The sequence below is a fragment of the Chinchilla lanigera genome, unplaced genomic scaffold, assembly GCF_000276665.1.
Source record: "Chinchilla lanigera isolate Chin_1 unplaced genomic scaffold, ChiLan1.0 scaffold00016, whole genome shotgun sequence".
Lineage (NCBI taxonomy): Eukaryota > Metazoa > Chordata > Mammalia > Rodentia > Chinchillidae > Chinchilla > Chinchilla lanigera.
The window spans coordinates 20145399-20168460 of NW_004955417.1; positions in this window are offsets into that span (position 1 = coordinate 20145399).

Below are 23062 nucleotides of genomic sequence, written 5' to 3' on the forward strand. Positions count from 1 at the left end.
CATTTTTTCCAACCTTTTAACACTATTGAATGGAGATTAATTTGCAACACGTGAAGTGTAGGGGTCACCTTCAAATCATAACACCTTGTTAAATAATTCTTTCATAGTTGAAACTGGCTTTGAATTTATACATCTGTACATCTGGTTAAATTTTATAAGTAATGAATTTACCTTTTATCCAATTTACATTAATTGCATTTTGGTTTTACATAAAACTTAGTGCTTATATATTTGCCCCCATGAACACTATTCATTATATTCACTTCAGTACATTATTATTTTACATTCTATTGTTTATATATCTAAACCTATCATATCATCATAAATAAACATTTGCTATTCTAAAATTTTAATACCTTAGGCAGCATTAGAAACAAATAAACATTTGCTGTTGCTTGAATTAGAACACTTTATTTCAATAAAAATGCTCAAGTTGCATTAAAAATACAAATATATTTTCACCAATTAAATTAAAAATGAAACCTAATATTCCAAAAATGAGATAATATGATTTAGATTTATGGCTTTAAATAAGAATGCATTAACCTGGAAACTTTGAAGAATATGAGATTCATTTCAGGAGCTGAATTTGGCAAAGTAAAACATTTTTAAATTATGTAAATTTTGTGGTCACTTAACACCAAGCAATTGGTGTAAGTAAATTTGAAATTTTTTTTGTGGCTACAATACTGTACCCTATTGAATTAGACATTTTAAACTCAAAAGACCTATATCTTTACATACAATTCAAACCAGATACAAGTGTGAGAACTTAGGTTTTCAGATGTCCAGAAAATACCCAAGAAAACTAGTTTATTGAATGTGGCAAAAGACAGAGTGATTTTCATTTATTTCATGACTTCTCTGTGTTAGATATTGTATTACTACCTGAAAGATCAACAAGTAAACACAGTTGGGCAAACTTTTGGCCTTCAGGAATTTTACAATCCTGTGGAAGAAAAATTTAAAAAACCCACAAACCCAGAAAATTATAATAAACATTACCGTTAGTATAATAGGAGACTATAGTGTTCAATGACAGCACATCCATCAGTCTTTTTTTAGAGTAAGGAAAACATCTTTAATTTGGAATTTTTAATATGAGTAAAATGTAATCATAATAAATTGCACTGATAACTTGGGGGAGGGAGTGGCAATTGATATGCTGATGAAATTGAGAGTTTAACATAGAGCATAGTAATGCAAAGAAATGAAAATGAAGTTTCTTTGATATTTTATTTTGTGACCAAGTAGTGCAAATCACAGCATTTATTCAAACATACTAAGGTTTTAAAAACATAATCTGTTAATTTTTTCGAGGTATTTGCAAAACTTTCCTAATTAATCTCCTTATATTTTAATAGCATAATGGGCAAGGGACATTGGCAAACATGTCTGACATGACAGCTTATAAAGTTGGATAGGAATGAAAAGTCAAGGATACAGAAAATAATATAGAGTTTTAATCTCAGTTATCCTATTGGTTTGTTTTGAAATTTTGTTTTATTTTTTTCCATGAAAAAAAGGTAGTACACACCTCTTTGGATAGCATGATCACAGAATAAAATGGTGAACTAGTCTCTTTTTTGTCTCTGGGACAAAACACCTGCCACCTACATCTATGGAGTCGAAGCACATTTTGTCTCACAGTTGCTGAGGGTTCAGTCCTCATTTATCCTGCTACAGAGGTAAAACAGCATGGAAGAAGGATCTAATAGAGGAAAAGTAGTTTAATGTAGCAGCCAGGAGGCAGAAAGAATAGGAAAGAGTCCAAACAAGAGGTGAATTCTTTAATGACATATACAAAGTGGCCTAGCTTCTCCAACTGTGCTCCATATTTTAACAGAAAGAAAAGGCTGCAGTTGTAGAAGATGTATTTATGAGCAGAAGTAAAAACTATGAAAAAGAATTTTAATGTTAGCTGCTAGAAATGCAGATATAAATACGAGAAAACTACTATAAATGTTCAAAACTATCTGTATAAAAATTTACAAGGTGTTAGTTTAAATGGTTATCATTCACATAAATCTTTGATGTTTGGAATCATATACATATATATATTTTAAATTATGACACAATACTAATTAAGAAAATTACATGATCTCTAGGGTATTAGTTACTTTTGGCCTCCCAGAACAAAGTACTGTTGCTGTGGTGGCTTAAACACTGGAAATTTTGTTTTATAGCTCTGTAGACTAAGTCTGACCTCAAGACACCACCTGATTTGGATTTAGATGAACGCCTCTTCCTGGCTTAGATGGAAATCTTCTTGCTGTGCCCTCATGTGAGCTTTTGCTAATGTGCACACCCCAAAATGCGTGCCTGTGCACATATGCACAAAACTTCCTTCTCTCTTTTCCTCTTCTCCTAAATCCACCCATTTGATTGTCCTACCCTTATGAGATCATTTAACCTTAGTTACTTCTAATATCCCTGTCCCCAAACATGGTTACAATGGAGGGCCAAGTTTTTATGTATAAATTTGATGGAGAGTTAAAAATGGAGCCCAAGCACTCAGTATAGCCTAAAGTAGTATACACATTTCTGAAAAAGAGAAAAATTCCAAATGTCATTTTTTTACAAAGGAGATGAAATGAAAATGAATGTAAAATTAACTGTTTTAATATAACAGATATATTTTATTATTATAGGTGAATTCAGTTGCATGTTTCTTAGGCTCCAGTCTCTGATGAAAAAAAGAACCGAAATTAATAAACAAATACAGATGCACTTTATTAATCTATTGAGAAATTCCTTTAAATTTTGTACTAGTTAAATATATTAAAATATGCTTTTCGATACTGAGATGATTATGTCAACAAAAAATAGAAGAAATTTAATGATGTTTCTTTAAACTGAATGACCTAAAATGAAATCCAAGAGCTATCTGTTGTAAATTAAATACAAAAGTAAAATAAAATATGATAAGCTAAGTAGATATAATGTCATGTGATAAGGGGGTATTTAGGGGGCTGGGGATTTAACTCAGTGGCACAGCACCTGCCTGGCAAGCATGAGGTCGTGAGTTCAATTCCCAGTACTGGAAAAAAAATAAAAAATAAAAAACAAAAAGGGAGGATATTTAAGATAGGAAATATTTTTAACAAAGAAAGCAATGGGGAAAGGTAAATAGACTGACAAACTTAAATACATAAGACACAAAAACATTCTCATGTCAAGATATCAGAAACAAAACTAAACAAAATTTACAAATAAAATATTAGAAAGAAATATGACCAAAAACCATTGTCTTTTACATGAAAAACATATTATAAATCAGTAAGAAAAACAGGTGATGACCAAAACTAAGGGAAAAATGGCCTAACATTCTGCATAACTTAAAAATGTCAGATAAAAATAGAAGAGTAAAACTCATGGAACAAAGAGCCAGATTATACCCCCAACTTTAGTTTGTGTACATATATTTTATGTTGTACTCACCACATTTGAAATGTTAGTGTTCGGAAAAGTGTCCAAAGAGAAAATTTGTGAATTTCATTCAAACAATTGAAGTGTACCAAGACTATATATGTCTGTTTCACTTTTTCTCTTCACATATATCCTCAAATATATATATATATATACATATATAAAATACGTATATATATAATTGCAAAATTGAAATCTAAATTGAAATGTTCAAAGTTGATTTAGTAAAACATACCAATTCTTTGCATTTTAAGCTATTTTTGCCCAACAATATTTTAGATATTCATCGTATAGATTTAGTCTGATGAACATATATTTATGTGTACATGCATAAAGTTTAATACATAAGTTTTTGCTTTTAAAAAAAATGAATCTATCTAAATTTTTGTACTAGCAATTGCTGAAATGAATTATGATACATTTATGTTAGCATATGAAGCAATCATTAAAGTACATTTTAAGGAAAACTTAATAACAGGACAGAATAAATAAAAACTGATGTCAAGTAAGAATAATGCTACATATGGACTAACAATTCAATCTTAGCTTGAAGAGAAATACAAAAATTTAAAATATTCATACAAAGTCTAAATTAAAATTTAACAAATGTATTTCCATTTAGGTGACTAATTCTGAAACATTTACCTATTCAAACTGTATTTAGAATCCCATATATGAAGATAAGAATACTAAGTGAATGCCAGAATCATCAATAAAAAGTGGCTGTATAATTATTGTCTGCTGAGGAAAAGGAGTGCATATTTGTGAAAATGACAGTAATGCACTGCAGCACATAATTTACAATGTATAGCAGAAAACATTCCATGTCTACTACAGTCCATATACCTCTTCTTAGAGAGAGATTTTTTGTTTGTTTCATTTTTTGTTTTTCTTTTCCGGTACTGGGAATCGAACTCACAACCTTGGGCTTGCCAGGCAGGCGCTGTGCCGCTGAGCTAAATCCCCAGTCCCAATATATACCTCTTCTTAAAAAGCAGAATTAGTATTAGTCAAAGGAGCTAATCACCAGTCTCCTCATCCTCCCACGGGAGGACCTCCAGTGAGTGAAACGTGAGTGGAAACGCTTCTTCTCTGATAGTCTAGTGGATTTGAGAAGCAGCGGGAAGGGGGCGCCCTCTTTCTGTGCTGGATACAGAGGTATACAAGAGCCTGGGGATTTCATTCTTGCAACGGAGGAGGCCTCCCTCTCTGAAAGGACACCTCCCCATGTGTCCTTATGTGAAACATATAACTTATGTGAAACATTATATAACTTATGTGAAATATAAGTTATACAAGTTATGTTTCACTTGGATAATAAGCATGTTGATATAACAGCTTTAAATTCATTTCTATTATGTCAGTCCACCACAGTTTGGATTAGTGTTACCCACACTAATATATTTTGCATAGCAAAGCTAATGTCTCATCTTTCATCAGTTACCCAAAAAACCACAATATATATTAAAAACTTTAAATAAAGCATAGAAAAATGACACTACTAGAAGAAAATACAAAAAAAAAAAAAAAAAAAAACACTCCAGAAGATTAGAATGCGCATTTTTGGCTCTGACTCCCAAAGCATAGAAAACAAAAGCAGAAATGTACAAATGTGATTTCATCAAAAAAAGAACTTTGCACCATGAAGGAAATAAATATTAGTGTAATTAGGTAGTCTGCAGAGTAGGAGAAAATGTTTGTATATTGTATTTCTGTTAGAGGGTTAAAATACAGAGTATACAAAAACTTAAAACACACAACACTAAAAAGCAAAAACAAAAAGAATAACTCAGTTAAAATGGGTGAAGAGTGAAATGCCAGTAGGGAGTAGAGACATTCCTCACTTAACAACCTAACTGTTTAATGACCATTCAGACTTACGATTGCTCTGTGCAGACTCATGACTCACCATGTGGATTTAAGACCTGTCTTTTTTTTTTTTTTTTTGTGCACTTCTCTACAATTAAAGAGTTGCAATGCCTTTTTCTTTTTTTTACTGCAGTAAAACTTGCTTATAGAGTACTGTAATTTTTTTCTTGTTATACTGTATGGTACAGTAGTTTTATGTCTTGTACATAACAGTATTATGTGTAAGAGTTATGCAAATAAAAACAAAAATCTTCAGGCTTGAATTTCTTTTAATGATTTCTTCGTTGTTCTGAATCTTGTAATGCAGATACTATATACAATTCCCCACTTAGTGACCAATACATTTGATAGCTTTATCGCATGAATGGAACTCAGTCTTAAATGAAAAACATCTGTATGAAAAAATGTGCAGTTCTTATAATCAGCATGACAATGTGTATAAAAACCACATGAGCTATCACTTCAATCCAGGCAGAATAGCTTTTATCCGAAAGACCAATGACAAAAACTTTGCCATGGATGTAGGAGAAAGGGAATCCCTGTACTCTGTGATTGAGAATGTACATTAGCACAGGTATTATGGGAAAGAGCATGGTGATTCCCCCCAAATTAAAAATAGAATTATCATATTATTCACCAATCATACTCTGGGTATATATTTCAAAGGAAATAAATATCAGTCTGTTAGAGCTCTATCTATACTACAGCGCATACTGCAGCACTGTTCATCTAACTATCCATCAGTGATGAGTGGATAAAAACAATTTGGTAGAGAGACACATGATAACAACATTCCGCACTGTGAAAGGCTGAAGTACTATCATCTGCAATGATGTGGATAGAACTGGAGGGCTTCTGATGAGTGGAATAAACCAGACACAGAGGCACAAGTATTACATGCGGAACTTAAACAATATTGATCTTGTGAAAGTTGAAGGTAAAGTAGTCATCAGAGACTGGTGAGAGTATGGTTATAGGATGAGCTGGATAGCGTGACCAATGGGTACTAAATTATAGTTAAGAGTAAGATGTTTTGGTGTGTAATGACTTAGTAGGCTGACCACAGATAATGGTGATATACTAAATATTTTGAACAGCTAGAAGAAAAATTTTTGATGGTTTGTCCAAGAAGAAATGATGCTTGGCAAGATGGATATATTTAACCATTATACAATGTATGTATGCATGCACCAAAATATCATAGTAACCCATAAATATGTATAAATTTGTTTCCATATATTAAATCAATATAATTTCAATGTAAAAACTCAACAAGTACTACTTAAATATGAACAGATAAGTAAATATAAAGCCATTTAAAGTGTAAGTGTCTTTCATAAAAATGCTACAGTTGACTGTTAACTCTCATAGATGTATAAATTTGAAAGGGTAGTCTTCCATTCCACACCTAACAGATTGACAAGTTTGTTAGTAGTAAGCATTAGCAATTGCATAGGGGAAAGCTGAGAGCTTATAAACCATTAGTGAGATGTTAATTGCTACACATTTACCGACAGATAATTTTGTAGAATTTAGCAAAAGTGTATGCATAAACTAATTCAGTATTTCTCTTCACATAATCTTGCTTGAGAGACTATTCCCAACAATATATTACATCAAAAAAATACATCCATTGGAGTCTTGAAGTTAAGAATAATTAACAACAACCTAATACTCATCATCATTCATAATTGTTGTATTGCTTAAATTGTTTAATACAAAGAAGTTAGATAAAGGGTATGGAAACACACTTACAAAAGAGAAAATAGTTCTGGTTTTCTTTAGTATTATAAGGTAAGTAACTATTGGCTACCACAGTGCGTTATGCATCTCAAAATAGCTAGAAGACTATGAAGACCCCAATATATTAGATGAATAATATTTGGTGGAAGTCCTTGTTACCCTGATTTTTTTCCTTAGACATTAAATGTATATGTTGAATTATCACCATGTTCCCAATAAAGATATATAAATATTAGGTCATCCAAAATGGCTTAATTTGTGCAATTTCCATGAATAGAATTAGTATCCTTTTTTTTAAAAAAAAAAAAAAAAGGCCCCAGAGGGTTGCCTTAGTCTTTCTACTAAGTAGGAACACAGAATTACCATCAGTGAGCAAAAATGTGGTCACTTATTCCACACAGAATCTGCTATCACCTTGAATTTGGATTCTTAACCTGCAAAACTGTGAAAAGCAAGTCCTCAGTGTTTATAAACTGCTCAGTTTATGGCATTTTGTTATAGCTGTCTGAATGGACTAATAGAAAATATTCATGTGTGTAATGTTATCATAGTGTTAATCACTACTTGAAAAATTTTTATAAAAGTCTTCAATACATTAGTTCCTTTGAGGGTAGCAGCCACCATTCAAACATGGCAAAGGTTTTGTGTACAGGCAGGGACAAATATCACTAGGATGAAACTTATTTCTGACAATCTATTACTTAGTTTAATAATTTCTTATACTTAGTTGCCACTATTTAGTGATTATTGCCACACATTTTATATGAAAATGAAACCTATCTTATTTGGGAGTTCACCCTGAACCACTTAAATAATGCAGGAATTTTTGGATATGAACCCTTAACAAATAATATACTTCATGATTATTACAATAAGTCATTTAATTTCTATGATGTTGAGTAGAGGTCAACTATTTTTACTGGAAAACAGTAGAGATGTGTTTCTCTTCATGTTTAAAGATTTCTAATTGTGTCACTGTCATCCTTTATATAATAAGTAAACACTATGATACAAAGCAAGGTTGGTGTGTGCATTAATCTGTATTTCAGTAGATACTGTCTTCTAGATTGTGGTAGAAATAATACTACAAAATATTATGTACTATGATTTGGTCATATAATCAGAGATCTTTGTAAATGTTTAGAGGAACACAAAGTGTTTAGAATTAAGTTCCATATTTTTTATTCACAGAATTCATTTATTCTGAATCCATTTATTTCCACAACATAACAATTCAAATTCACATACTTAAAGTCAATAATGAGTTAATGATAACAAAGTTCACAAACAGTAAGTTATTTGCCAACATTTCCATAGTAACTTACTTTGCAAGTCAATTCCAGAAATAAGGACTTGGGACTTTCCATATTTATTTTATTGCTATTCTATATTTCACAATGTGTTCAAATAAAAATGTTAGGCTGTAATTTCTGAAAGAGTATAATTCTATAATTAATTAACCTAGAAAATTCATTACTTGATAATTTTTACCTTTCCTCAGAATAAAAATGTGTTTATATTTATCCATAATCAAGCATGTGGATATTTCATTTTATTTTATTTTATTTTTGTCTTTTTGAGACAGGGTCCCAGTATGCAGTTCAGGCTGGCCTTGAGCTCACTTTGTAGTCCAGGCTGGCCTCGAACTCGCAAAGATCCTCCTGCCTCAGCCTCCCAAGTACCGGGATTACAGATATTTAATTGTTGATGCCCTGTTTACTCACATACCCTCAACACTTGGTACCCAAAGTACATGGAAGCTAAAATCAGCCATTCTTGCTTGAAAGTAGAGAACACAGTACATTGAGAACTAATTCCACACTTATGTTTTAATATTACTTTTATTAAACAAATGAGTCTTGACTTCTGCTAATCCACAATTTCATGCTTTTCTTCTCTCTTTATGCATGCATTCTTTAAGTCTCCTAGACAGCCTTATCTGTCTCTTGTGTGGTCTGCTTCTACAATTGCATCTCTCTTCCTAATTTCTTTTACCTCAAACAATTTTGTGCCTGTTGTCATAGTATTTGAAAGTTGTCAGAAACCATAAATTTAGCATGTGGGAATTAATTTAGCAATTTCCTCTGTCAAATGCATTTATTTCTTGCATTTCTTATTATGTTCATCGAATCACTAGCCCTCTAGTAATTCCGACTTGACCATCAGTGTATTATTTCCACTGCCCTTCTTACCCATTCATTCAGTTAACACCCAGAGAATGGCTTTCGTGTTCCAAATACTGCAAGACGTTAGAACTTATAAGCCACATTCTGTGCTTGTAATTTTCAATCCAGTAGACACAGAAAAGGGGAAAGACAGAGAGACAGAGAAACAGAGAGGGAATGAGACAGAGTGGGAAAGAGAGAGGGAGGAAAAGAGAGAGACAGAGAGAGAGGAGAGGAGGCCAGAGAGGAAGATGGGGAGGGGCACCCAAGGAATCATAGTGCTGCAGAATAATACTGTAGGAACATATCCGGGTTACTCTAATGGCATACCATCATTTCTCTTCCCTCTAAACAACTCCCTTCCTTGCCTATATTTTTTTTTTCCTGTGACTTTTCTTTTTAAAATGCGTTAACTTCCCTTTCTTGTTATTTAAAAGTCATCCACTCTTCAAGATCCAATTTATCTGCTTCCTCCTCCATGAGATTCTTTCCTCATTCTTATATCTAGAAGTGATATTTTCATGACTGTTATGGTTTGTGTCTGGGTGTCCCCCAAAGCCACATGCAGTCATGGGGTGGGCTTTTAGAGTTTTGATGGATTGAGTGTGAGTGCTACACCTGCCCTGGGTCGGATAGTTTGCGAATGTAAGGGAAAGAGGTTTGCTCTTCCCCCAGCTTCTCCGTTTTATTCTTGTTGCTTTACTGTGCCCCACCGCCATGAACTCTTGCCCTCTGCCACGTGCCGCTCTGCCTGGAGCCAGCCAAGCATGGACTGAAACTTGCACAAGCTGTAGGTTAAATAGACCTTTCTTTCCTTCATTTTGTATGTCAGGTGTTTTATGTCAGCAACGAGAGAAAAGTAACCAAGAGAATTACTTAATTTTAGCAATTTATTCATCTCCCTTTGGTACTTACCATTTTTTATCTTACATTATAGTTATCTACATACCTGTTTTATTTCTCCACTAGGCCATACGGTTTTTAACCATCACATTTTATTTACCTTCACATTTTTTACAATATTCACCATCTCCTTCATATAGTAACATATGTTCATGGAATAATGAGATTTTAATTGAGTTCATTTTTAATATCTTTATATGGTATTCATATTTATATATTTTTAATCTTGAGAGAAACATTTCTAATGTGAATAATTGAATACTTAATAGGAAATATCTGAGGTGATGTAATTTTATCACTTTTATGTATTTGTACAGAGAAAAAATGCTTAAAATATAATTAATCCTTATCTCTTAATTAAGGTACATGTAATTACTATAGTAGATGAGAGAAATCCCTATTGGCAGAAACTCACGGCATAATTTTTATCACATAAAAATAGATTCTGTCAGTATTTTACTTCGACTTGACATTGGTTTTGAAAATATCATTAATCCAGGAGTATTCCAATATTACTTGTAATAAAGCAAACTCTCACAAATATTATTTTTTAAATCAAGTAGGCTCATATTTTCAATAATTTTGTTTTTAGTCACATTACCAATCTTTATAGATAACTGTACTTAGAAAAAAATCCTAAAAATAGAGATATTAATGTTGAGTTATTTAAGTCATAGATCCTCAGTTGAGAAACAGATATTTATGAAATCCAAATTATTTTTCTACAACTAAATAATATGAAACATGAGTCTTGCTTCCAGCACTATAGGTTTGAGTTTTTCTCATTTTTCTCCAGGGGCTTTGTGTAGGTTCCTGAAGATTTGGAAGGTGCAAACCATCTCCAGAATAGGGTCTGTGTGGACTCACGAACATCATGAATGTGATTCACTATTTCTATCTACATTCATAGATGTCATGAGTATCATTCATTATCCTTCCTATCTTCTAATTCTTTTTTCTTTTAATTCAGCAACAATATTGATTCATATTAGTTTTCTCTGTATCATTTTTGCTGCTTAAGCAAACATTTATTCTTATCTAGTTCACCCTCTGCTTCATTATGTCCTTACCAGGGACATAGAAAACATTCTACTCCTTAGATCCCACTGTGTGACCATTTAAACTCATGGCTCTGCCCAAAGTTCTTTATTAGTTTATGCCACTTTTAGTAACTGCTGTGGCTGGAATGCCTATGTCCCTCCAAATGTATTATGTCAACACTGAAAACCCAGAGTGATAGTATTAGGAAGTGGGACAATGGGGAAGTCATAAAGTACTGAAGGCTCCACCCTTTCAAGGAACTAATGCTCTTATAAAAGAGATTGGAAGGAGTGTTCCAGAATCTTAGCTTTTTGTGCTTCTGCCATCTACGAATCCCTAACACATTATCTTGGAAGCACAGAGTAGGATTCCCCAGACACTGACTGGTGGTACCTTGATGTTTACCTTCACAGCTTCCAAAAAGGTGAGAAATCAATTTCTGTTTTCTGTAATTATCCACTCTCAGGTATTTTATATAGAATCACAAATGAACTTAGATGACAGCTTAGTAAATATATTTTAATCATGATGATCCTCAATGCTAGAAATTCTGAAGATATGTCTGGGTTTTGAATGAGGGAAAGGTCCTTAGACAGTTGTATTCTCTTACCCCTTACCTAGCCTAGTCATAGACAACTCCGAGACTGTGCCTCACACTGGGATTTTTTGAACAGCATTATGGCGCACCTCTTCTGCACACTGAAAATCCCTACGATGTTCTATCCTCCACTCCAGCGTACCACTGCAGCTCCACACTGGATCACATGTGTGAAGTGAGGATGGGACTTACCTGTACTTCATTTGATTATTTTTTACTGTTTGGAGATTCATTCAGTTCTTTAACCATTTCACTTATTCTTCCAAGTTATTTTCTTAATGAATATGCTTTGAAACATAAAAGCCAAGAATCCATTTCTATACTCTGTGTATCATCTTCCCTTGGAGGTAATGAATGTTGGAGTTTGAGCTGCTTACAAAACGGGAAAGGAGGAAAAAGGGAGTCTGCTGACAAGAAAGACAGCTCCTGAATACCAGCCCCCTGCCCCCACAGCATTGGTTAATTTATTCAAACCATTTTCCCATCACCACCAATTTTGACCCAGACTCTCTACTGAGAACTTTGTAACATCAGCTAAAATTTCATAATGATCTGTCGAGCAGGAAACCTGATATTTCATCTGAAATGCAAAGTAGCTCATGCTAACGCAACTAGTAAGGAAGACATGAGGGACTTGGACCCACACCTTTACTTTCCAAATTAGGTAAGTAATTCATATTGATCTTTGCTGACTAACGTTCCTGCATTAACATTTCCATAGATCATAGACACACTCTTTAATTTCTCATTCTGTACAAATAGCACCAGTTTTGAAAAGCTTTTTTAGCATTCAGCAAATTGAATGAATACAGAATACAGGAAAGTTTTCTGTATTTCTCATTTCAGTATGGAAATCATTCCCAGTTAATTTGCTACTTTGATGTTGAAAAATTGTCTATGTAGCAATTATAGGATTTATTATAAGAAGGTAGAAATGAAAATATATTTTCTTTGTTTTAATTTTCCATCATAATATGAAATTTACTTAACACAGTACAATTTATGATTAGATTCAGATCTTTATGTACTTAAAAAATCTATTTCTTAGTTCTTTCAAGTTGATGCAATGAATTCCAACAAGGTATTTTGTTTTTTAAGAAAAATATTCTCAATTAATTTTTAAAAATTATATCCCACCATAGATAAGCATACCACTAAGTAAATGCTGTATAAATACACATGCACACACACACACATACACATATATATGTGTATACACACACACACATATATATGTATATATACACACACACATATATATATATATATCCTGGGAAAAATCATGATAGGAAATATTTAACTCTGATAACTGCAGTGAAGTCACTTCATGAGAAATAACATTAAAAGCAATGTTAGATGTAATGCAAAACCATTTAAGCTAAACATGCATATCTAAGAAATACAAGTTTCATCCTGCAACATTCATGTCTCTTCAGCTTTCTCATATAAAGATGTTTCTGAAAGATAGGCATTGTCAAAGTAATCCTGACAATCTCAGAGTATCAAGAGAGTGAAGCATTTCTCTCCTCTCCAAAGCTGTGATGAATATCAGATGTAAATTTTAAAATTTATCTTTAAAAACATACAGATATTCAGGCTATTTGTAGCTCAGGTGAAGCGCACTTACCTAGCACATAAGTCCAAGGTTTGATACAAAGGACAGCATAGATAAATAGATAAATACATAAATTATTCACCTAAAATTGATAGTTTAAGAAGGAATGTATCACTTCTTAAAACATCTTTAACACTGTTGCATGGAACAAATTTACTTCTGAGAGAAGAAAAGCTGTCAACATAATAGGGATAATCAAAAAGCCTAAAAATGCATCTCTATTAAATACATCACTAAATATTGTCATAGTTGATACATTGTGTCAACTCGGGGAGTCTAGAGATTTGGCTAAGTGACTCAGCAGTTCTGCCTCTTGGGGTGAAAAGGACACCCCCTTACCCTTCTGGGATGTTGTTTATTGTGTCAATTTGAGAAGTTTAGAAGGTTAACTATGTGACTCAGCAGGGACAAGGGTTCTTACTTTGTATTCATCCTGAGCCCTGCAAGAGGAAGGCATGCAGAGGACGTGGGTGTAGAGGACTACCCCGACCTCTCCAGAGCAGGTAGACTGCATAAGAAAAAAAAGAATTGAGGAAAGACTGGCTGCTGGGTTTTCAGAGGAGCTCCAGTCCTCACCTTCAGCTTGATCATCTCCTGGCTTATGGTGCAGACTGTTCGGCTTCTGCCTGGGACTCTTCAGCCTTCTGCTGTAGCTCTCCGGCCTTCGTCATAGATTCTTCAGCATTCCATCGCAGACCCATCAACCTCCTGATACGGACTTGGACGGACACTGCAGTGAGCTCCAAGCCCAGAGCTGAGCTTTCCAATCTCCAGAGTGCAAACACCCTCTGCACGCTTCCTCATCCAACGTTGTCACTGACCATGGTAAACCAAACTTGTAATTTCTTCTACATTTGTATATCATGTTTATATTTGTTTCTCTAGGAAACCCTGACTAATACAAATATAAAATGAGAAAATATGAAAATACATATTCATCTTGTCTATGGATATATAAAATGCTCATTTTATTAAAAATAACTCGGTTTTGCAAAAAAAGGGAAATGTTCCTTCTGAAAATAATGTTGAATTAATATTGCAATGTTATATTAGAATGACAAGATTTTCATGGATATTTTCAGCCTTTTTGATTACCTGAAAACAGATATTTTTATTGCACTTTGTTTGGGCAGATGGTTTATCTTTGATAATAATGACATAATGACAAAAATAAACAGTGACCTCCTCTTGTGTTTAGCTATGTTCTTTATTGCATTAAAGGCTTCTTCAAGTGAAATGTACCTGGTAATCAAAAGCATATAAAGGAAGAAAAAAGTTATTTCCAACCTGGGAGTTGCCGTGTTCTTCATTTTTACTATGAGCCAATATTAATGAAAAAGATAGCTAAAGATCTAGCTTGAAAAATCTCACAGCATATTGTAGGAGACTAACATAATAATAGACCATATGATCAAGTGTAATGTTCATAATTGTGGGGTGAACAAAAGTTATCACAACATGAATCACATTCGTGACAGTACTGCCTGAACCATCAGGTGAACTGACACTGCAACTGCTTTTAGCACAGGGAGAATTCATTTCTGTGATGTTGAGACAGTGAAATGCATCACAAACAGGAGACAGTACGTGGAAATGAAGAATGCCAGTGTCATCTTGAATGTGTTTTCTTAGAGATGATGCTTCTGTTAAGGTAGGGTTCAGTATTTTATCAGTATAATTCACATCTTTCTTCTGATTTAGGGGAATGTGGAGTCTGAAATAGCTCCATGGAGTTGTAATTCAAATACTGCACAACTCATTTACTTTAAACATGCAGTTCAGTGATTATAGTATATCCATAGATACATGCACCTATCACTACGGTACATCTATTTAAAAAAAAAAATTTAAAAATTCTTCTTTAAGGGCTACATTAAACCATAAGAATTATACATGTTTTTGGAGTACCATGCGATGGTTTGATATGTGCATATATCAAGCAATGAGTAAATCAGATTAAATTTAGTATCTGTGTCCTCAAACATTTTATCATTTCCTTGTGATAAAAGCCATTCAAAATCCTCTATTCAGGTGTAGAAATGTTCAGTCGATTAGCATTATCTATAATTTTGGGAGGAGCACACCAAAGCTTCTTACCCCTGTCTACCACGTAGGAGCCTTGTATCACCATCTGCATCTTACCCTCTACCTTACTCTCACAGGCTCTGGTGGCTGTTATTTTACTTGTAACTTCTATCAGATTTTTTTTTTAAGATAGCACATTGAAGGGAGATCCTGCAGTGTTCATTTTTCTGTTCCTGGCTTATTTCACAGGGCAAATAGGTATCTTCCAGGTCTCTCCATGTCATTGCCAATGCGAGGATGTCATCCTTCCATAGTATTGAAACATGTTCACTGCCTGTACATTCTGTATGCACCTTAGGAACCCACTATTGTCCCGAATCTTCCTATGCAAGGTATTTCTATTCATTTATCTGTTGATGGACACCAGTTGTTTACATTTCTAAGTTACTGTGAGAAGTGCTGTAATACACACAGGAGTGCATATATCTCTTTCACATACTGATATTCTCTCGGATATATGCTCAGACATGAGATTGATGATTCACGTGCTAATTCTGTTTTACTTTTTGGGGAAACTTCATACTGTCTACTGTAATGACCCTAGTGGTTTTCACCCTACCTGACAGAGTCTAAGTGTTTTAATCTCCACTTGCTCATCGGTACTCCTTGTCTTCTGATTTCTTTATCAGATATTCTGATTTGATTGAGGTGATCACTCCTTGTCCTTCTGATCTGCATTTCCTTGATGACTACAAGTCATTTATACTCATTTACTGATGTTGAGAGCTTTTTTTCCAGATATCTAGTGAGCATTTGTTTGTATTCTTTTGATAAATGTGTATTGGTCTATTGCCTGTTTTCTAATTGGATTATTCAGAGATTTGTTTGTTTGATTTGTTTTTGGCTGTTGAATTGTTTGAATTCCTCATATATTCTGAATATCAGACCTCTTGCCAGACATACAGTTTGCAAATATCTTCTAATTTTTACACTGCCGCTGCACTCTGATGATTGTTACTTTATATGTACAAAAGCTTTTAAGCTGGTTGTAATCCCATTGGTGTATTTTTGATGCATTCTCCTAGACTTTTGGGAACTTTTGCAAAAACTCCTTGCCTATGACAATGTCCAAACGTGTTTTCCCTGTGTTTTATTCTAATGGTTTTGCAACAACTTTTATTTAAGTATTTAATCAAGAGATAGTTGAGTTTTGTAACAGGTGAAGGGAAGGGAAGCTTCCTTATTTATTATGATTGCGTATCCAATTTTCTCAGAACCATTTAGAGAATAAATTGTACTTACTTTACTGAGCTACTGTGTGCTTTCAGCACCTTTGTTGAAAATCAGTGGGCTGCAGAAGTGTGGGTTTAATTCTAGGCTGTCTGTTTATTCCATTCCTCTATGTGTCTATTTTTATTACAGCATTGTAATATACTTAGATATCTAGAAGTGAAAGATAAACATGCATCATACTTTGTTCTTTTCTCTTTAAAGAAGAATATTATTGGTATTTTGATAGAAACTGTACCAAATATGCAGGTTTCTTTGAGGCACGTGGATATGTTTAAAACTTTCATATTTTCTATCCACAGACATGAGCATTTTCATTATTGTTTCTGTTCTTGTTTGAATATCTTTTTATCAATATTTTATAATTTTCATTATACAAATCTTCCATGTCTTTGATTACATTTTTCTAGTTATTAAAACTTTGTAAATGTAATTTATTTCTTTACTTTCAAATAATTCACTTCTGATACTCATATTTGTATGTTGATTTTGTTTCCTGCACCTTTTCTAAGGGCATTTGTCACAAAAGTTATGTGGTCGATTCTAGAGTTTTATATGTATAAGATCATGCTAGCTGTAAACAGCAGCAATTTGATTTCCATCTTTCACATATAGACACCTTTTTTTTTTTTTACTTGATTGTTCTGGCTAAGAATTTTACTATGCTCAAAAAAAGTGGTCAAGTAGGCATTCTTGTCTTGTCCCAGATTTTAGAGAGAGAGATTTTTTTAAGCTTTTTCCAGTCAGCTTGATGTTTGCCATTGCCTGTATTATTTGCCCTTTACTAAGTTGAATTATATTCCATCTTTTGCTCTTTTTGTTAGTATATATTTCCAATATATATTCATTGTGGAGAATTGATATATCAAATATATTCATTGTGGAGAATTGATGTACATTTAATTATTTTCCTTGATCTTTTTTTCTTCCCACTTTCTTCACTCTCCTCTTGCAAATCTCCAGATACCCTTTTCACCACCACAAAACCTATTACTCTGTTTCCTATCTTCTAACTTTTATTCCACTTTGAAATTATTTACACTTTGGGTTTTTCATATAAAAGAAGTGAGGGAATATTCATCCTCCCCTTTCTAATTTATTTAACATGGCATACAGTCTCAAGGTCCATACATTTTTTTTTTTTTCTACAAATGACTCAAATTTGTCCTTCTTCCTCGCCAAGTCATGGCCAATTCAATATACAATCTCACATGTTCTTTATCCTTTCATCTGTTGATGGGTATACAGGTCACATCCAAAACTTAATTCTTGTGAGTTGCGCTGCTATAAACATTGCTATTAATGTATCACTGTAATACGATGTCTTTAATCCCTTTGGAAAGATACCCAGAAGAGGCATAGCTGGGTGAAATGCAATTTCTACTTTTAGTTTTTTGAGGAATCTCCCTAAGGATTTTCCCAGTTGTTTTATTAGTTTACATTCCTACCAACAGTGAAGAAATGTTTCATTTTCCCCACATCCTTGTCATTCTTCCCAGATTAAGATGGAATCTCAGTGCCGTTGCGATTTACATTCTCCAATGGCCAAACATGCCAAACATGTATTGGCCATTTGTACTTCTCTTAAACAGTGTTTATTTCAATTGCCCAGTTTGGAATGTATGTTATATATGGAGGGATCTATTTTTTTTAGTTCTATGTGTTCTAGGTATTAGTTCCTGTCCAAGGAGTAGCTGTCACCTCCGTTTTGTAGGCTGTGTCTTCATTCTTGTTATTTTCTTTATTGTGCAGGAGTCTTTTTTTTTTTTTTTTGTGGTACTGGGGATCGAACTCACAACCTTCCACTTGCCAGGCAGGTGCTTATGCCATTGAGCTATATTTCCAGCACCCTCCCTTTTTTTTTTATTTGATAAATCCCATTTGTTGATTCTTGGAGTTATTTCTTGTGCATTTGTGGTTCTATTCAGAAAGTCTTTATTATGCCTATATCTACAAGTGTCTTACCCACTTCATCTTCCAGCATATTCAGTTATTTTCAACTTAATATCTTGACCTTTGATCCTTTTTGATTTCATTTTAATACATGGTGAGTAATATGCTTCTATATTCATTCTTATGCATATAGATACCCAGCTTTTCCAGCATCAATTTTGAAAGAGGCCATCTTTTCTCCAGAATGTTTTGTGGCTCCTTTAACCATATGTCTGAAGTACTTAAGGTTGTTTCTGCCAGATATAGGAGTTGGACAGTGAATCACAAGGAGGGCCTATTTTATTTCTAGGCTCACTTTATCTAGGTGAATGCTGTTTGCCCCTCTCCCGTCAGTTTGGTCCATCAATGGTGCGGTATCTGCCTTACAGCTGTACTCAACCCATCCCTTAATGTTTCTGCTATTCTGTGTCCCCCAAATCACTCTTACTTCCAACTAGCTTTATGGTCTATGGATTTATGGTCTGTGTCTCTCTGTCCATGCACCCCGGGAAATGGCAGCTTTCCAAGTGGAAGCATATCTCTGACTATGTTAGCAGATGGAAAAATCAGAGACTGCTGAGCTCTGTGCAGGAAGCAGGCAGCAAGGGCTGCAAAACAGTCCACTGGACTTACTGTCATCACTTTCAGATCCACTGCTCAGAAAACCACATATAAGTGGCCTTACTTCTCATCACAACCAGTGTGACCACTGTGTCCTCCATAACCTGAGCTCACTGCTCCTTAAACATCTCCAGTGGTCTCTGACTAGCTTACACTCACACCATAACTGTCTTTCAGGGCCATCCCACAGTCGCTATGGCAGGGTGACCCCAGAAACATGGAACTGTAGTTGCCCTTGATGTCTGATTCCCAGAATAGCTCAATGTTAAACAGTGAACCTCTTCTCAAAATGACTCTTGATTGATTATATTTCTCCAACATAAGACAGGTGTTGCAGTGAATATATTTCCAAATGGTCACTTGTTATACAGATGGAGTCTCTTTCAGAGCAAAACCCTACTCTATTTACAGCTTAAAATATTCCTGTACTTTCTTTGGGTACAGTGCCACCAGTCAGGTCTCTTGTTTATCCCTAGGGTCGTGTTTTATCACTTGGCCAGAGATCCTCTCTGAGCTTACCTTGTGCTTGCAGAGACAGGCTCTCCTCCCTGAGCCCCAGGGTTAGCGTCACAGACTGCTTCATTCTTTTCTCTCCATGGTTTTTGGTTTCTCCAGTTTCTCTATGATTTCTAGTTTTCTTGTAAGCTCCTTCTTGATTCTCAGAGCTTCACTGCTTTTGGTCTTTTCTAAGTTGTGGTTTTCCCTGGGTATGATTCAGAGTCCCAGAGAAGCTGTCTGAAGTATTTTCCTTCTATAACTAATGTTTCAAAGCTTTTTGGCCAAAAAAGTACGTCAAATTCAATATGGCGTGTCTGAGCCTATGGAGATGAATGCATAGTTTTTATCCTTCATTCTGTTGATGTAGTAAATAATGTTTATTGATTTGTATATGTTGAATCATCTTTGTAACCCTACAATGATTCCCATTTGATCATAGTTAATAGTTCTTTTTATTAGGCTATTAGATTCAATTTGCTAGTATGTTACTGAGGATTTTTGCATCTATTTTTATCAGAGATACTGGGTTGCAGTTTTTCTTTCTCTCTTCTTTGTTTTCTTTTTCCCTTTGGAATTCTGGGCTTAAAGTCAGGGACTTATCCATAGTACATTTTTTATTTGTTGTCATGTTTTTACATAAATTTTGTGTCAAACTTCTGAGTTTGGAGGAAGTCCCTCCTTTTAAATTTTTTGGAATAAATTTGAGAATTACTGCAATTATTTTTTAATACATTTGCTAGAATTTAACACACTGATCCTGGGGTTTTGTTTAATGAGACTCTGTGTGTTATTTATTGAAACTCATTACTCATTATGACTCTGTTGAAGCTTTCTCTCTGCATGATTTTCTCTTTCTTGGTAAGGCGAATGTATGCAGGAACTTCATTGCTACTAGGTTGTTGAATTTGCTGGAGGATAACTGCTTCAACACTAGAGGGCTCCAGAAGGCTGAAGTGCAGCCCAAGTCTGCCGATGTGCTTTCTGCTGGAGGGGATGGAGAGCCTGCTAAGGGAAGTCCATCTCCACAGGTTTCACCTGGGGCCTGGGTGAGCCCAGTTGCCTGGTCCTCAGTCACTAGTACTGGAGGATCGTGTCCAACACTGAGCCTCATCATGAAGGGATCCACCTTACACTTGTCCAGCACAGTCACCTACAGCGTTTGTCAGCTTTCTGTCACTGTGATGAAATACCTGACATAAAAATCTTTAAAAAATTGAAAGGTTTATTTTGGCTCCTGGTTTCAGAGGTTTCAGTCCATGGTCACTTGGCTTTGTTGCTTGTAGGCCTGGCTGAGGAAGAAGCATCGTGGAAAACCGGTGTATGGTAGAAAGCCTCTCATTGCATAGCAGCTAGGAAGCAAAGACAAAAAGAGACACTGAAGAGGGGACCAAAGACAAGGTATAGTCACTAAACTCATGCCTCAGTGACCCACTCCCTTTAACTAGGACTACCCAAGTTTCCATACTTCCAAATAATGCCATCAGATTGTGAACTCATCAGTGTATTAAAACACTGATAAAGTTAGAGCTTCACTATCAGATCACTATCCAAGAGTCCCACCTCTGAACAGAGGAGACATTAGAGAGACCTTTTAGATTGGAAACATAAGCCCTTTTCTTCCCCAAGCTAACAACTACTCTCCTTGTCTTGTCCTGGGTTTAGTGGGTGAACAAGGTGGGCAGTTCTATGGTCATCAATACTGTGACAGTAGGTCATACCTCACACCAACAGTCCACGGAGGCCAGTGATGCAAAGGAGCAAGACCGAGGGCCCTTCTGCTGTGGTGTCCTTGCGGCCTGGAAGCACTGAAGTCAGATGCAAATGATATTGTCCACAATGTTAGTTTGTGGAACTGACCAAGTGATGGGGGGGATCAAGACCTCTGCAGGGGACATTGGTTTTGGACAGGTGCCACAGCGTCTTCCCTAGTTCTGCGTTTCACTGGCCTGGAATTGTGTTGTAGGATAATGTCTTTTGCCTACTTCGTCATTCTGTTTTCTAGCACATGGAGTCTCTCTCTGGGCTGAATTGCCTGAGGTTGAGGGGGCGCTGGTGAAGACAGTCCTTTGGCTGTCAAGCTAAGGCAGGTCCAAAGACTCTGTCTATCAGCACTGGGGGCTCAGTATCTCACCACGGAGGGCCAAATAGAAGTTCCAAGTTTAAAGCCTTCACCTAATGCCCTTTCCCTCCCCTCAGCTCCTTATCATGATTTGGGCTTTTCATGACTCAGCAGCTCTTAAATTGGAGCCTGAACGGTAGCACATCATCATCTGATGGATGTGGCATAGACGTGATTGGGAATAAGCAATCCCTGAAGGCACAAGTAAATCACGTGAACAAGCACCCCACAAACCCGTGGTCCCCACTCTTGTTATATTACTTTTCTCTCTAGCTTGGTAATTATGGCCTCATGAAGTCCCTATCATTAATTGAAAGAAAAAAAAAAAACCCTCAGGCCTGGATTGTAGATGTTTCTGCATAATATATGGGCATCTTCAATTTGACAGCTGTAGCCCTATGATCTCTCTCTCTGAGACATCCCTGAAAGGTAGGGAAGAAGATGTACATTCCTTATAGGTAGAATTTTGAGTACTGTACCTGGTTTCTCATTTGTTTAGAAGAGAAAATAATCAGGCATATGATAACATCAGTTCTTTGCCTGGACAGTAGTTTGAATAGATAGTCAAGGATCTGAAAGAAACAAGATTAGATATTGGTGAAAGAGAAATTTGGAGATCAAGTGTATAGCTTGATATCATTGAATGACCAGAAAACATGAAAATATGTGTGCACTTTTGGGATGCTTACCAAGGCATGAATGCAGCAGAGGAGGATTTTAATAATCAAATGCCTAGAATGGGTCTCTCTGGGGTAACAAAGGGGCTCATTCCCCAGGAACCCCTATCATTGCCAGTGGGGTCCTGAGCAAAATGCTCATGTAGTAGGCATGGAAGTTACAGATGGGCACAAAAGCATTGACTTCCACTCACTGAGGTTAGCCTGGCCACACACACTACCATAAGCAGAGATCAACTTAGATGCTTTGATATGGCAGCATGCCCTGGCGTGACTTGTCAAATCTCTGGTGGCAGACTGATTATATTGAACTGCTTTGGTCATGGGAAGGGTATCATTTATTCTCACCTAAACACTTATGTAGGATACTGATTTACTTTCTTTGCACATGATGCTTTTTATCACAGCTACTGTTCATGGATTTATAACACATCTTACCTGCCACTGTGCTCTTCCATACTGCATTGCTCCCGATCAAGAACTAACTCTACTCTAAGAGAGATGTGGTAATGGCCTGTGCTCAGGGAAATCGCTGGT